This window comes from Schistocerca gregaria, chromosome 10 (genome assembly GCF_023897955.1).
Source record: "Schistocerca gregaria isolate iqSchGreg1 chromosome 10, iqSchGreg1.2, whole genome shotgun sequence".
Taxonomy (NCBI): domain Eukaryota; kingdom Metazoa; phylum Arthropoda; class Insecta; order Orthoptera; family Acrididae; genus Schistocerca; species Schistocerca gregaria.
Genome location: NC_064929.1, coordinates 60,589,516 through 60,604,823, shown reverse-complemented (window position 1 = coordinate 60,604,823; position 15,308 = coordinate 60,589,516).

The following is a 15,308-nucleotide window of genomic DNA, read 5'->3' as shown; positions in this document are numbered from 1 at the left end:
ATTACAGAATGCCTCCAGATCTGCATCGGAAACTACTACTGGTATTCCAGGAAACGATCAAAGCGTAGACTGTAAGAGACATTACTCCCATGGAGGAAAGTGCTCATGGTGACTGCAGTATTCAATCCCGATGCAATATCTGTGTTTCATCAACACTCTGATAGTCCACAGATTACAGAATGCCTCCAGATGTGCATCTGAAACTACCACTGGTATTCCAGGGAACGATCAAAGCGTAGACAGTTTCAGACATTACTCCCATGGAGGAAAGTGCTCATGGAGACTGTTGTATTCAATCCCGATGCAATTTCTCTGCTTCATCAACAATCTGAGAGTCCACAGATTACAAAATGCCTCTAGATGTGCATCGGAAACTACTACTGGTATTCCAGGAAACGATCAAAACGTAGACTGTTAGAGACATTACTCCCATGGAGGAAAGTGCGCATGGTGACTGCTGTATTCACGCCCGATGCAATTTCTGTGTTTCATCAACACTCTGATAGTCCACAGATTACAGAATGCCTCCAGATGCGCATCGGAAACTACTACTGGTCTTCCGGGGAACGATAAAAACTTAGACTGTTAGAGACATTACTCCCATGGAGGAAAGTGCGCATGGTGACTGTTGTATTGAATCCCGAGGCACTTTCTGTGTTTCATCAACACTTTGAAGGTCAACAGATTACGGATTATCTACAGATGTGCATCGATAACTACTACTGGTGTTCCAGGGAACGATCAAAACGTAGACTGTTTGAGAATTACTGCCATGGAGGAAAGTTCGCATGGGGACTGTTGTATTCAATCCCGATGCAATTTCTGTGTTTCATCAACACTTTGATAGTCCACAGATTACAGAATGCCTCCAGATGTGCATCGGAAACTACTACTGATCTTCCAGGGAACGATCAAAGCGTAGTCTGTTTGAGACATTACTTTTACGGAGGGAAGTGCGCATAGTGACAGTTGCATTCAATCCCGATGCAATTTCTGTGTTTCATCAACACTCTGATAATCCACAAATTGCAGATTGTCTCCAGATGTGCATTGGAAACTACTACTGGTCTTCCGGTGAACGATAAAAGCTTAGACTGTTAGAGACATTACTCTCATGGAGGAAAGTGCGCATAGTGACTGTTGTATTCTATCCCGATGCAATTTCTGTGTTTCATCAACACTTTGATAGTCCACAGATTACAGAATGCCTCCAGATGTGCATCGGAAACTACTACTGGTCTTCCAGGGAACGATAAAAGCTTAGACTTTTAGAGACATTACTCTCATGGAGGAAAGTGCGCATGGTGACTGCTGTATTCAATCCCGATGTAATATCTGTGTTTCATCAACACTCAGATAGTCCACAGATTACAGAATGCCTCATGATGTGCATCGGAAACTACTACTGGTCTTCAAGGGAATGATCAAAGTGTAGACTGTTAGAGACTTTACTCCCATGGAGGAAAGTGCGCATGGTGACTGTTGTATTCAATCCCGATGCACTTTCTGTGTTTCATCAACACTCTGATAGTCCAGAGATTACTGAATGCCTCCAGATGTGCATTGGAAACTACTACTGGTCTTCCGGTGAACGATAAAAGCTTAGACTGTTAGAGACATTACTCTCATGGAGGAAAGTGCGCATGGTGACTGCTGTATTCAATCCCGATGTAATTTCTGCGTTTCATCAATACTCAGAGAGTCCACAGATTACAGAATGCCTCCAGATGTGCATCGGAAACTACTACTGGTCTTCAAGTGAATGATCAAAGTGTAGACTGTTTGAGACATTACTCCCATTGAGGAAAGTGGGCATGGTGACTGTTGTATTCAATCCCGATGCAATTTCTGTGTTTCATCAACACTCTGATTGTCCAGAGATTACAGAATGTCTCCAGATGTGCATTGGAAACTACTACTGGTCTTCCGGTGAACGATAAAAGCTTAGACTGTTAGAGACATTACTCTCATGGAGGAAAGTGCGCATGATGACTTCTGTATTCAATCCCGATGTAATTTCTGTGTTTCATCAACACTCAGAGAGTCCACAGATTACAGAATGCCTCCAGATGTGCATCGCAAACTACTTCTGGTCTTCCAGGGAACGATCAAAGTGTGACTGTTTGAGACGTTACTCCCATGGAGGAAAGTGCTCATGGTGACTGTTGTATTCAATCCCGATGCAATTTCTCTGCTTCATCAACACTCTGAGAGTCCACAGATTACAGAATGCCTCCAGATTTGCATCGGAAACTACTACTGGTATTCCAGGGAACGATCAAAGCGTAGTCTGTTTAAGACATTACTTTTACGGAGGAAAGTGCGCATAGTGACAGTTGTATTCAATCCCGATGCAATATCTGTGTTTCATCAACGCTCTGATAGTCCACAGAATACAGAATGCCTCCAGATGTGCATCGGAAACTACTACTGGATTCCAGGGAACGATCAAAGCGCATACTGTTTGAGACATTACTCCCAAGGAGGCAAGTGCGCATGGTGACAGTTGTATTGAATCCCGATGCATTTTCTGTGTTTCATCAACACTCTGATAGTCCACAGATTACAGAATGCCTCCAGATGTGCATCGGAAACTACTTCCAATTTTCCAGGGTACGATCAAAGAATAGACTGTTTGAGACATTACTCACATGGAGGAAAGTGCGCATGGTGCCTGTTGTATTCAATCCCGATGCAATTTCTGAGTTTCATCAACAGTCTGATAGTCCAGAGATTACAGAATGCCTCCAGATGTGCATGGAAACTACTACTGGTCTTCCAGGGAACGATAAAAGCTTAGACTGTTAGAGACATTACTCTCATGGAGGAAAGTGCGCATAGTGACTGCTGTATTCAATCCCGATGTAATTTCTGTTTTTCATCAACACTCAGATAGTCCACAGATTACAGAACGCCTCCAGATGTGCATCGGAAACTACTACTGGTCTTCCGGTGAACGATAAAAGCTTAGACTGTTAGAGACATTACTCTCATGGAGGAAAGTGCGCATGGTGACTGCTGTATTCAATCCCGATGTAATTTCTGTGTTTCATCAACACTCAGATAGTCCACAGATTACAGAACGCCTCCAGATGTGCATCGGAAACTGCTACTGGTCTTCCGGTGAACGATAAAAGCTTAGACTGTTAGAGACATTACTCTCATGGAGGAAAGTGCGCATGGTGACTGCTGTATTCAATCCCGATGTAATTTCGGTGTTTCATCAACACTCAGATAGTCCACAGATTACAGAATGCCTCCAGATGTGCATCGGAAACTACTACTGGTCTTCAAGGGAATGATCAAAGTGTAGACTGTTAGAGACTTTACTCCCATGGAGGAAAGTGCGCATGGTGACTGTTGTATTCAATCCCGATGCAATTTCTGTGTTTCATCAACACTCTGATAGTCCAGAGATTACTGAATGCCTCCAGATGTGCATTGGAAACTACTACTGGTCTTCCGGTGAACGATAAAAGCTTAGACTGTTAGAGACATTACTCTCATGGAGGAAAGTGCGCATGGTGACTGTTGTATTCTATCCCGATGCAATTTCTGTGTTTCATCAACACTCTGATAGTCCAGAGATTACAGAATGCCTCCAGATGTGCATTGGAAACTACTACTGGTCTTCCGGTGAACGATAAAAGCTTAGACTGTTAGAGACATTACTCCCATGGAGGAAAGTGCGCATGGTGACTGCAGTATTCAATCCCGATGCAATATCTGTGTTTCATCAACACTCTGATAGTCCACAGATTACAGAATGCCTCCAGATGTGCATCTGAAACTACCACTGGTCTTCAAGGGACGATAAAAGCGTAGACTGTTTGAGACATTACTCCCATGGAGGAAAGTGCTCATGGTGACTGTTGTGTTCAATCCAGATGCAATTTCTGTGTTTCATCAATATTCTGATAGTCCACAGAATACAGAATGCCTACAGATGTGCATCGGAAACTACTACTGGTATTCCAGGAAACGATCAAAGCGTAGACTGTTAGAGACATTACTGCCATGGAGGAAAGTGCGCATGGTGACTGCAGTATTCAATCCCGATGCAATATCTGTGTTTCATCAACACTCTGATAGTCCACAGATTACAGAATGTTTCCAGATGTGCATCTGAAACTACCACTGGTATTCCAGGGAACGATCAAAGCGTAGACTGTTTGATACATTACTCGCATGGAGGATAGTGGGCATGGTGACTGTTGTATTCAATCCCGATGTAATTTCGGTGTTTCATCAACACTCAGATAGTCCATAGATTACAGAATGCCTCCAGATGTGCATCGGAAACTACTACTGGTCTTCAAGGGAATGATCAAAGTGTAGACTGTTAGAGACTTTACTCCCATGGAGGAAAGTGCGCATGGTGACTGTTGCATTCAATCCCGATGCAATTTCTGTGTTTCATCAAAACTCTGATAGTCCAGAGATTACAGAATGCCTCCAGATGTGCATTGGAAACTACTACTGGTCTTCCGGTGAACGATAAAAGCTTAGACTGTTAGAGACATTACTCTCATGGAGGAAAGTGGGCATGGTGACTGCTGTATTCAATCCCGATGTAATTTCGGTGTTTCATCAACACTCAGATAGTCCATAGATTACAGAATGCCTCCAGATGTGCATCGGAAACTACTACTGGTCTTCAAGGGAATGATCAAAGTGTAGACTGTTAGAGACTTTACTCCCATGGAGGAAAGTGCGCATGGTGACTGTTGTATTCAATCCCGATGCAATTTCTGTGTTTCATCAACACTCTGGTAGTCCAGAGATTACTGAATGCCTCCAGATGTGCATTGGAAACTACTACTGGCCTTCCGGTGAACGATAAAAGCTTAGACTGTTAGAGACATTACTCTCATGGAGGAAAGTGCGCATGGTGACTGTTGTATTCTATCCCGATGCAATTTCTGTGTTTCATCAACACTTTGATAGTCCACAGATTACAGAATGCCTCCAGATGTGCATCGCAAACTACTTCTGGTCTTCCAGGGAACGATCAAAGTGTGACTGTTTGAGACGTTACTCCCATGGAGGAAAGTGCTCATGGTGACTGTTGTATTCAATGCCGATGCAATTTCTCTGTTTCATCAACACTCTGAGAGTCCACAGATTACAGAATGCCTCAGGATCTGCATCGGAAACTACTACTGGTATTCCAGGAAACGATCAAAGCGTAGACTGTTAGAGACATTACTCCCATGGAGGAAAGTGCGCATGGTGACTGCAGTATTCAATCCCGATGCAATATCTGTGTTTCATCAACACTCTGATAGTCCACAGATTACAGAATGCCTCCAGATGTGCATCTGAAACTACCACTGGTCTTCAAGGGACGATAAAAGCGTAGACTGTTCGAGACATTACTCCCATGGAGGAAAGTGCTCATGCTGACTGTTGTGTTCAATCCAGATGCAATTTCTGTGTTTCATCAATATTCTGATAGTCCACAGAATACAGAATGCCTACAGATGTGCATCGGAAACTACTACTGGCTTCCAGGAAACGATCAAAGCGTAGACTGTTAGAGACATTACTCTCATGGAGGAAAGTGCGCATGGTGACTGCTGTATTCAATCCCGATGTAATTTCTGTGTTTCATCAACACTCAGATAGTCCACAGATTACAGAATGCCTACAGATGTGCATCGGGAACTACTACTGGTCTTCAAGGGAATGATCAAAGTGTAGACTGTTAGAGACTTTACTCCCATGGAGGAAAGTGCGCATGGTGACTGTTGTATTCAATCCCGATGCAATTTCTGTGTTTCATCAACACTCTGATAGTCCAGAGATTACTGAATGCCTCCAGATGTGCATTGGAAACTACTACTGGTCTTCCGGTGAACGATAAAAGCTTAGACTGTTAGAGACATTACTCTCATGGAGGAAAGTGCGCATGGTGACTGTTGTATTCTATCCCGATGCAATTTCTGTGTTTCATCAACACTTTGATAGTCCACAGATTACAGAATGCCTCCAGATGTGCATCGCAAACTACTTCTGGTCTTCCAGGGAACGATCAAAGTGTGACTGTTTGAGACGTTACTCCCATGAAGGAAAGTGCTCATGGTGACTGTTGTATTCAATGCCGATGCAATTTCTCTGTTTCATCAACACTCTGAGAGTCCACAGATTACAGAATGCCTCAGGATCTGCATCGGAAACTACTACTGGTATTCCAGGAAACGATCAAAGCGTAGACTGTTAGAGACATTACTCCCATGGAGGAAAGTGCGCATGGTGACTGCAGTATTCAATCCCGATTCAATATCTGTGTTTCATCAACACTCTGATAGTCCACAGATTACAGAATGCCTCCAGATGTGCATCTGAAACTACCACTGGTCTTCAAGGGACGATAAAAGCGTAGACTGTTTGAGACATTACTCCCATGGAGGAAAGTGCTCATGCTGACTGTTGTGTTCAATCCAGATGCAATTTCTGTGTTTCATCAATATTCTGATAGTCCACAGAATACAGAATGCCTACAGATGTGCATCGGAAACTACTACTGGTATTCCAGGAAACGATCAAAGCGTAGACTGTTAGAGACATTACTCTCTTGGAGGAAAGTGCGCATGGTGACTGCAGTATTCAATCCCGATGCAATATCTGTGTTTCATCAACACTCTGATAGTCCACAGATTACAGAATGCCTCCAGATGTGCATCTGAAACTACCACTGGTCTTCAAGGGACGATAAAAGCGTAGACTGTTTGAGACATTACTCCCATGTAGGAAAGTGCTCATGGTGACTGTTGTGTTCAATCCAGATGCAATTTCTGTGTTTCATCAATATTCTGATAGTCCACAGAATACAGAATGCCTACAGATGTGCATCGGAAACTACTACTGGTATTCCAGGAAACGTTCAAAGCGTAGAGTGTTTGAGACATTACTCCCATGGAGGAAAGTGCGCATGGTGACTTCAGTATTCAATCCCGATGCAATATCTGTGTTTCATCAACACTCTTATAGTCCACAGATTACAGAATGTTTCCAGATGTGCATCTGAAACTACCACTGGTATTCCAGGGAACGATCAAAGCGTAGACTGTTTCAGACATTACTCCCATGGAGGAAAGTGCTCATGGAGACTGTTGTATTCAATCCCGATGCAATTTCTCTGCTTCATCAACAATCTGAGAGTCCACAGATTACAAAATGCCTCTAGATGTGCATCGGAAACTACTACTGGTATTCCAGGAAACGATCAAAACGTAGACTGTTAGAGACATTACTCCCATGGAGGAAAGTGCGCATGGTGACTGCTGTATTCACGCCCGATGCAATTTCTGTGTTTCATCAACACTCTGATAGTCCACAGATTACAGAATGCCTCCAGATGCGCATCGGAAACTAACACTGGTCTTCCGGGGAACGATAAAAACTTAGACTGTTAGAGACATTACTCCAATGGAGGAAAGTGCGCATGGTGACTGTTGTATTGAATCCCGAGGCAATTTCTGTGTTTCATCTACACTTTGAAGGTCAACAGATTACGGATTATCTACAGATGTGCATCGATAACTACTACTGGTGTTCCAGGGAACGATCAAAACGTACACTGTTTGAGAATTACTGCCATGGAGGAAAGTGCGCATGGGGACTGTTGTATTCAATCCCGATGCAATTTCTGTGTTTCATCAACACTTTGATAGTCCACAGATTACAGAATGCCTCCAGATGTGCATCGGAAACTACTACTGATCTTCCAGGGAACGATCAAAGCGTAGTCTGTTTGAGACATTACTTTTACGGAGGGAAGTGCGCATAGTGACAGTTGCATTCAATCCCGATGCAATTTCTGTGTTTCATCAACACTCTGATAATCCACAAATTGCAGATTGTCTCCAGATGTGCATCGGAATCTACTACTGGTCTTCCTGGGAACGATCAAAGCGTAGACTGTTTCAGAGATTATACCCATGGAGGAATGTGCGCATGGTGAATGTTGCATTCAATCCCGATGCAATGTCTGTGTTTCATCAACAGTCTGATAGTCCACAGATTACAGAATGCCTACAGATGTGCATCGGAAACTACTACTGGTCTTCCAGGGAACGATCAAAGCGTAGACTGTTTGAGACATTACTCCCATGCAGGAAAGTGCGCATGGTTACCGTTGTGTTCAATCCCGATGCAATTTCTGTGTTTCATCAATATTGTGATAGTCCACAGAATACAGAATACCTACAGATGTGCTTTGGAAACAACTACTGGTCTTCCAGGGAACGATCAAAGCGTAGACTCCTCGAGACATTTCTCCCATGGAGGAAAGTGCTCATGGTGATTGTTGTATTCAATCCAGATGCAATTTCTCTGCTTCATCAACAATCTGAGAGTCCACAGATTACAAAATGCCTCTAGATGTGCATCGGAGACTACTACTGGTATTCCAGGAAACGATCAAAGCGTAGACTGTTAGAGACATTACTCCCATGGAGGAAAGTGCGCATGGTGACTGCTGTATTCACGCCCGATGCAATTTCTATGTTTCATCAACACTTTGAAGGTCCACAGATTACAGAATGCCTCCAGATGTGCATCGGAATCTACTACTGGTCTTCCTGGGAACGATCAAAGCGTAGACTGTTTCAGAGATTATTCCCATGGAGGAATGTGCGCATGGTGAATGTTGCATTTAATCCCGATGCAATGTCTGTGTTTCATCAACACTCTGATAGTCCACAGATTACATAATGCCTCCAAATGTGCATCGGAAACTACTACTGGTATTCCAGGGAACGATCAAAGGGTAGACTGTTAGAGACATTACTCCCAAGGTGGAAAGTGCGCATGATAACTGTTGTATTCAATCCCGATGCAATTTCTGTGTTTCATCAACGCTCTGATAGTCCACAGATTACATAATGCCTCCAGATGTGCATCGGAAACTACTACTGGATTCCAGGGAACGATCAAAGCGCATGCTGTTTGAGACATTACTCCCAAGGATTCAAGTGCGCATGGTGACAGTTGTATTAAATCCCGATGCATTTTCTGTGTTTCATCAACACTCTGATAGTCCACTGATTACAGAATGCCTCCAGATGTGCATCGGAAACTACTTCCAATCTTCCAGGGTACGATCAAAGAATAGACTGTTTGAGACATTACTCACATGGAGGAAAGTGCGCATGGTGCCTCTTGTATTCAATCCCGATGCAATTTCTGAGTTTTATCAACAGTCTGATAGTCCAGAGATTGCAGAATGCCTCCAGATGTGCATCGGAAACTACTACTGGTCGTCCAGGGAACGATCAAAGCGTAGACTGTTTGAGACATTACTCCCATGGAGGAAAGTGGGCATGGTGACTGTTGTATTCAATCCCGATGCAATTTCTGTGTTTCATCAACACTCTGATAGTCCAGAGATTACAGAAAGTCTCCAGATGTGCATTGGAAACTACTACTGGTCTGCCGGTGAACGATAAAAGCTTAGACTGTTAGAGACATTACTCTCATGGAGGAAAGTGCGCATGGTGACTGCTGTATTCAATCCCGATGTAATTTCTGTGTGTCATCAACACTCAGATAGTCCACAGATTACAGAATGCCTCCAGATGTGCATCGGAAACTACTACTGGTCTTCAAGGGAATGATCAAAGTGTAGACTGTTAGAGACTTTACTCCCATGGAGGAAAGTGCGCATGGTGACTGTTGTATTCTATCCCGATGCAATTTCTATGTTTCATCAACACTCTGATAGTCCACAGACTACAGAATGCCTCCTGATGTGCATCGGTAAGTACTACTGGCCTTCCAGGGAACGATAAAAACGTAGACTGTTTGAGAATTACTCCCATGGAGGAAAGTGCGCATGGGGACTGTTGTATTCAATCCCGATGCAATTTATGTGTTTCATCAACACTTTGATAGTCCACAGACTACAGAATGCCTCCTGATGTGCATCGGTAAGTACTACTGGTCTTCCTGGGATCGATCAAAGCGTAGACGTTTGAGAAATACTCCCATGGAGGAAAGTGCGCATGGGGACTGTTGTATTCAATCCCGATGCAATTTCTGTTTTTCATCAACACTTTGATAGTCCACAGATTACAGAATTCCTCCAGATGTGCATCGGAAACTTACACTGGTCTTCCAGGGAACGATCAAAGCGTAGACTGTTTAAGACATTACTAACATGGAGGAAAGTGCGCATGATAACTGTTGTATTCAATCCCGATGCAATTTCTGTGTTTCATCAACGCTCTGATAGTCCACAGATTACATAATGCCTCCAGATGTGCATCGGAAACTACTACTGGATTCCAGGGAACGATCAAAGCGCATACTGTTTGTGACATTACTCCCAAGGATTCAAGTGCTCATGGTGACAGTTGTATTAAATCCCGATGCATTTTCTGTGTTTCATCAACACTCTGATAGTCCACAGATTACAGAATGCCTCCAGATGTGCATCGGAAACTACTTCCAATCTTCCAGGGTACGATCAAAGAATAGACTGTTTGAGACATTACTCACATGGAGGGAAGTGCGCATGGTGCCTCTTGTATTCAATCCCGATGCAATTTCTGAGTTTCATCAACAGTCTGATAGTCCAGAGATTGCAGAATGCCTCCAGATGTGCATCGGAAACTACTACTGGTCTTCCAGGGAACGATCAAAGCGTAGACTGTTTGAGACATTACTCCCATGGAGGAAAGTGGGCATGGTGACTGTTGTATTCAATCCCGATGCAATTTCTGTGTTTCATCAACACTCTGATAGTCCAGAGATTACAGAAAGTCTCCAGATGTGCATTGGAAACTACTACTGGTCTTCCGGTGAACGATAAAAGCTTAGACTGTTAGAGACATTACTCTCATGGAGGAAAGTGCGCATGGTGACTGCTGTATTCAATCCCGATGTAATTTCTGTGTGTCATCAACACTCAGATAGTCCACAGATTACAGTATGCCTCCAGATGTGCATCGGAAACTACTACTGGTCTTCAAGGGAATGATCAAAGTGTAGACTGTTAGAGACTTTACTCCCATGGAGGAAAGTGCGCATGGTGACTGTTGTATTCTATCCCGATGCAATTTCTATGTTTCATCAACACTCTGATAGTCAACAGACTACAGAATGCCTCCTGATGTGCATCGGTAAGTACTACTGGTCTTCCAGGGAACGATAAAAACGTAGACTGTTTGAGAATTACTCCCATGGAGGAAAGTGCGCATGGGGACTGTTGTATTCAATTCCGATGCAATTTATGTGTTTCATCAACACTTTGATAGTCCACAGATTACAGAATGCCTCCAGACGTGCATCGGAAGCTTCTTCTTGGCTTCCAGGGAACGATCAAAGTGTGACTGTTTGAGACGTTACTCCCATGGAGGAATGTGCTCATGGTGACTGTTGTATTCAATCCCGATGCAATTTCTCTGTTTCATCAACACTCTGAGAGTCCACAGATTACAGAATGCCTCCTGATGTGCATCGGAAACTGCTACTGGTATTCCAGGAAACGATCAAAGCGTAGACTGTTAGAGACATTACTCCCATGGAGGAAAGTGCTCATGGTGACTGCTGTATTCAATCCCGATGCAATATCTGTGTTTCATAAACACTCTGATAGTCCACAGATTACAGAATGCCTCCAGATGTGCATCTGAAACTACCACTGGTCTTCAAGGGACGATAAAAACGTAGACTGTTTGAGACATTACTCCCATGGAGGAAAGTGCTCATGGTGACTGTTGTATTCAATCCCGATGCAATTTCTGTGTTTCATCAACACTCTGATAGTCCAAAAATTGCAGATTGTCTCCAGATGTGCATCGGAATCTACTACTGGTCTTCCTGGGAACGATCAAATCGTAGACTGTTTCAGAGATTATTCCCATGGAGGAATGTGCGCATGGTGAATGTTGCATTCAATCCCGATCCAATGTCTGTGTTTCATCAACAGTCTGATAGTCCACAGATTACAGAATGCCTACAGATGTGCATCGGAAACTACTACTGGTATTCCAGGGAACGATCAAAGGGTAGACTGTTAGAGACGTTACTCCCAAGGTGGAAAGTGCGCATGATAACTGTTGTATTCAATCCCGATGCAATTTCTGTGTTTCATCAACACTTTGTTAGTCCACAGATTAAAGAATTCCTCCAGATGTGCATCGGAAACTACTACTGGTCTTCCAGGGAACGATCAAAGCGTAGACTCTTTGAGACATTACTCCCATGGAGGAAAGTGCGCATGGTGACTGTTGTATTGAATCCCGTGCAATTTCTGTGTTTCATCACCACTTTGAAGGTCAACAGATTACGGATTATCTACAGATGTGCATCGATAACTACTGCTGGTGTTCCAGTGAACGATCAAAACCTAGACTGTTTGAGAATTACTGCCATGGAGGAAAGTGCGCATGGGGACTGTTGTATTCAATCCCGATGCAATTTCTGTGTTTCATCAACACTTTGAAGGTCCACAGATTACAGAATGCCTCCAGATGTGCATCGGAAACTACTACTGGTTTCCAGGGAACGATCAAAGCGTAGACTGTCTGAGACAATACTCCCATGGAGGAAAGTGCGCATGGTGACTGTTGTATTCAATCCCGAGAAAATTTCTGTGTTTCAGCAACACTCTGATAGTCCACAGATTACAGAATGCCTCCAAATGTGCATCGGAAACTACTACTGGTCTTCCAGGGAACGATCAAAGCGTAGACTGTTAGAGACATTACTCCCAAGGCGGAAAGTGCGCATGGTAACTGTTGTATTCAATCCCGATGCAATTTCTGTGTTTCATCAACACTTTGATAGTCCACATATTACAGAATTCCTCCAGATGTGCATCGGAAACTTACACTGGTCTTCCAGGGAACGATCAAAGCGTAGACTGTTTAAGACATTAATAACATGGAGGAAAGTGCGGATGGTGACTGTTGTATTCAATCCCGATGCAATTTCTGTGTTTCATCAGCACTTTGAAGGTCCACAGATTACAGAATGCCTCCAGATGTGCATCGGAAACTACTTCCAATCTTCCAGGGTACGATCAAAGAATAGACTGTTTGAGACATTACTCACATGGAGGAAAGTGCGCATGGTGCCTCTTGTATTCAATCCCGATGCAATTTCTGAGTTTCATCAACAGTCTGATGGTCCAGATTACAGAATGCCTCCAGATGTGCATCGGAAACTACTACTGGTCTTCCAGGGAACGATCAAAGCGTAGACTGTTTGAGACATTACTCCCATGGAGGAAAGTGGGCATTGTGACTGTTGTATTCAATCCCGATGCAATTTCTGTGTTTCATCAACACTCTGATAGTCCAGAGATTACAGAATGTCTCCAGATGTGCATTGGAAACTACTACTGGTCTTCCGGTGAACGATAAAAGCTTAGACTGTTAGAGAAATTACTCTCATGGAGGAAAGTGCGCATGGTGACTGCTGTATTCAATCCCGATGTAATTTCTGTGTGTCATCAACACTCAGATAGTCCACAGATTACAGAATGCCTCCAGATGTGCATCGGAAACTACTACTGGTCTTCCAGGGAATGATCAAAGTGTAGACTGTTAGAGACTTTACTCCCATGGAGGAAAGTGCGCATGGGGACTGTTGTATTCAATCCCGATGCAATTTATGTGTTTCATCAACACTTTGATAGTCCACAGATTACAGAATGCCTCCAGATGTGCATCGGAAACTACTACTGGTCTTCCAGGGAACGATAAAAACGTAGACTGTTTGAGAATTACTCCCATGGAGGAAAGTGCGCATGGGGACTGTTGTATTCAATTCCGATGCAATTTATGTGTTTCATCAACATTTTGATAGTCCACAGATTACAGAATGCCTCCAGATGTGCATCGGAAGCTTCTTCTTGGCTTCCAGGGAACGATCAAAGTGTGACTGTTTGAGACGTTACTATCATGGAGGAATGTGCTCATGGTGACTGTTGTATTCAATCCCGATGCAATTTCTCTGTATCATCAACACTCTGAGAGTCCACAGATTACAGAATGCCTCCAGATGTGCATCGGAAACTACTACTGGTATTCCAGGAAACGATCAAAGCGTAGACTGTTAGAGACATTACTCCCATGGAGGAAAGTGCTCATGGTGACTGCTGTATTCAATCCCGATGCAATATCTGTGTTTCATAAACACTCTGATAGTCCACAGATTACAGAATGCCTCCAGATGTGCATCTGAAACTACCACTGGTCTTCAAGGGACGATAAAAGCGTAGACTGTTTGAGACATTACTCCCATGGAGGAAAGTGCTCATGGTGACTGTTGTATTCAATCCCGATGCAATTTCTGTGTTTCATCAACACTCTGATAGTCCACAAATTGCAGATTGTCTCCAGATGTGCATCGGAATCTACTACTGGTCTTCCTGTGAACGATCAAATCGTAGACTGTTTCAGAGATTATTCCCATGGAGGAATGTGCGCATGGTGAATGTTGCATTCAATCCCGATCCAATGTCTGTGTTTCATCAACAGTCTGAGAGTCCACAGATTACAGAATGCCTACAGATGTGCATCGGAAACTACTACTGGTATTCCAGGGAACGATCAAAGGGTAGACTGTTAGAGACATTACTCCCAAGGTGGAAAGTGCGCATGATAACTGTTGTATTCAATCCCGATGCAATTTCTGTGTTTCATCAACACTTTGATAGTCCACAGATTAAAGAATTCCTCCAGATGTGCATCGCAAACTACTACTGGTCTTCCAGGGAACGATCAAAGCGTAGACTCTTTGAGACATTACTCCCATGGAGGAAAGTGCGCATGGTGACTGTTGTATTGAATCCCGTGCAATTTCTGTGTTTCATCAACACTTTGAAGGTCAACAGATTACGGATTATCTACAGCTGTGCATAGATAACTACTACTGGTGTTCCAGGGAACGATCAAAACGTAGACTGTTTGAGAATTACTGCCATGGAGGAAAGTGCGCATGGGGACTGTTGTATTCAATCCCGATGCAATTTCTGTGTTTCATCAACTCTTTGATAGTCCACAGATTACAGAATGCCTCCAGATGTGCATCGGAAACTCCTACTGGTCTTCCAGGGAACGATCAAAGCGTAGTCTGTTTGAGACATTACTTTTACGGAGGGGAGTGCGCATAGTGACAGTTGCATTCAATCCCGATTCAATTTCTGTGTTTCATCAACGCTCTGATAGTCCACAGATTACAGATTATCTCCAGATGTGCATCGGAAACTACTACTAGTCTTCCTGGGAACGATCAAAGCGTAGACTGTTTCAGATATTACTCCCATTGAGGAAAGTGGGCATGGTGACTGTTCT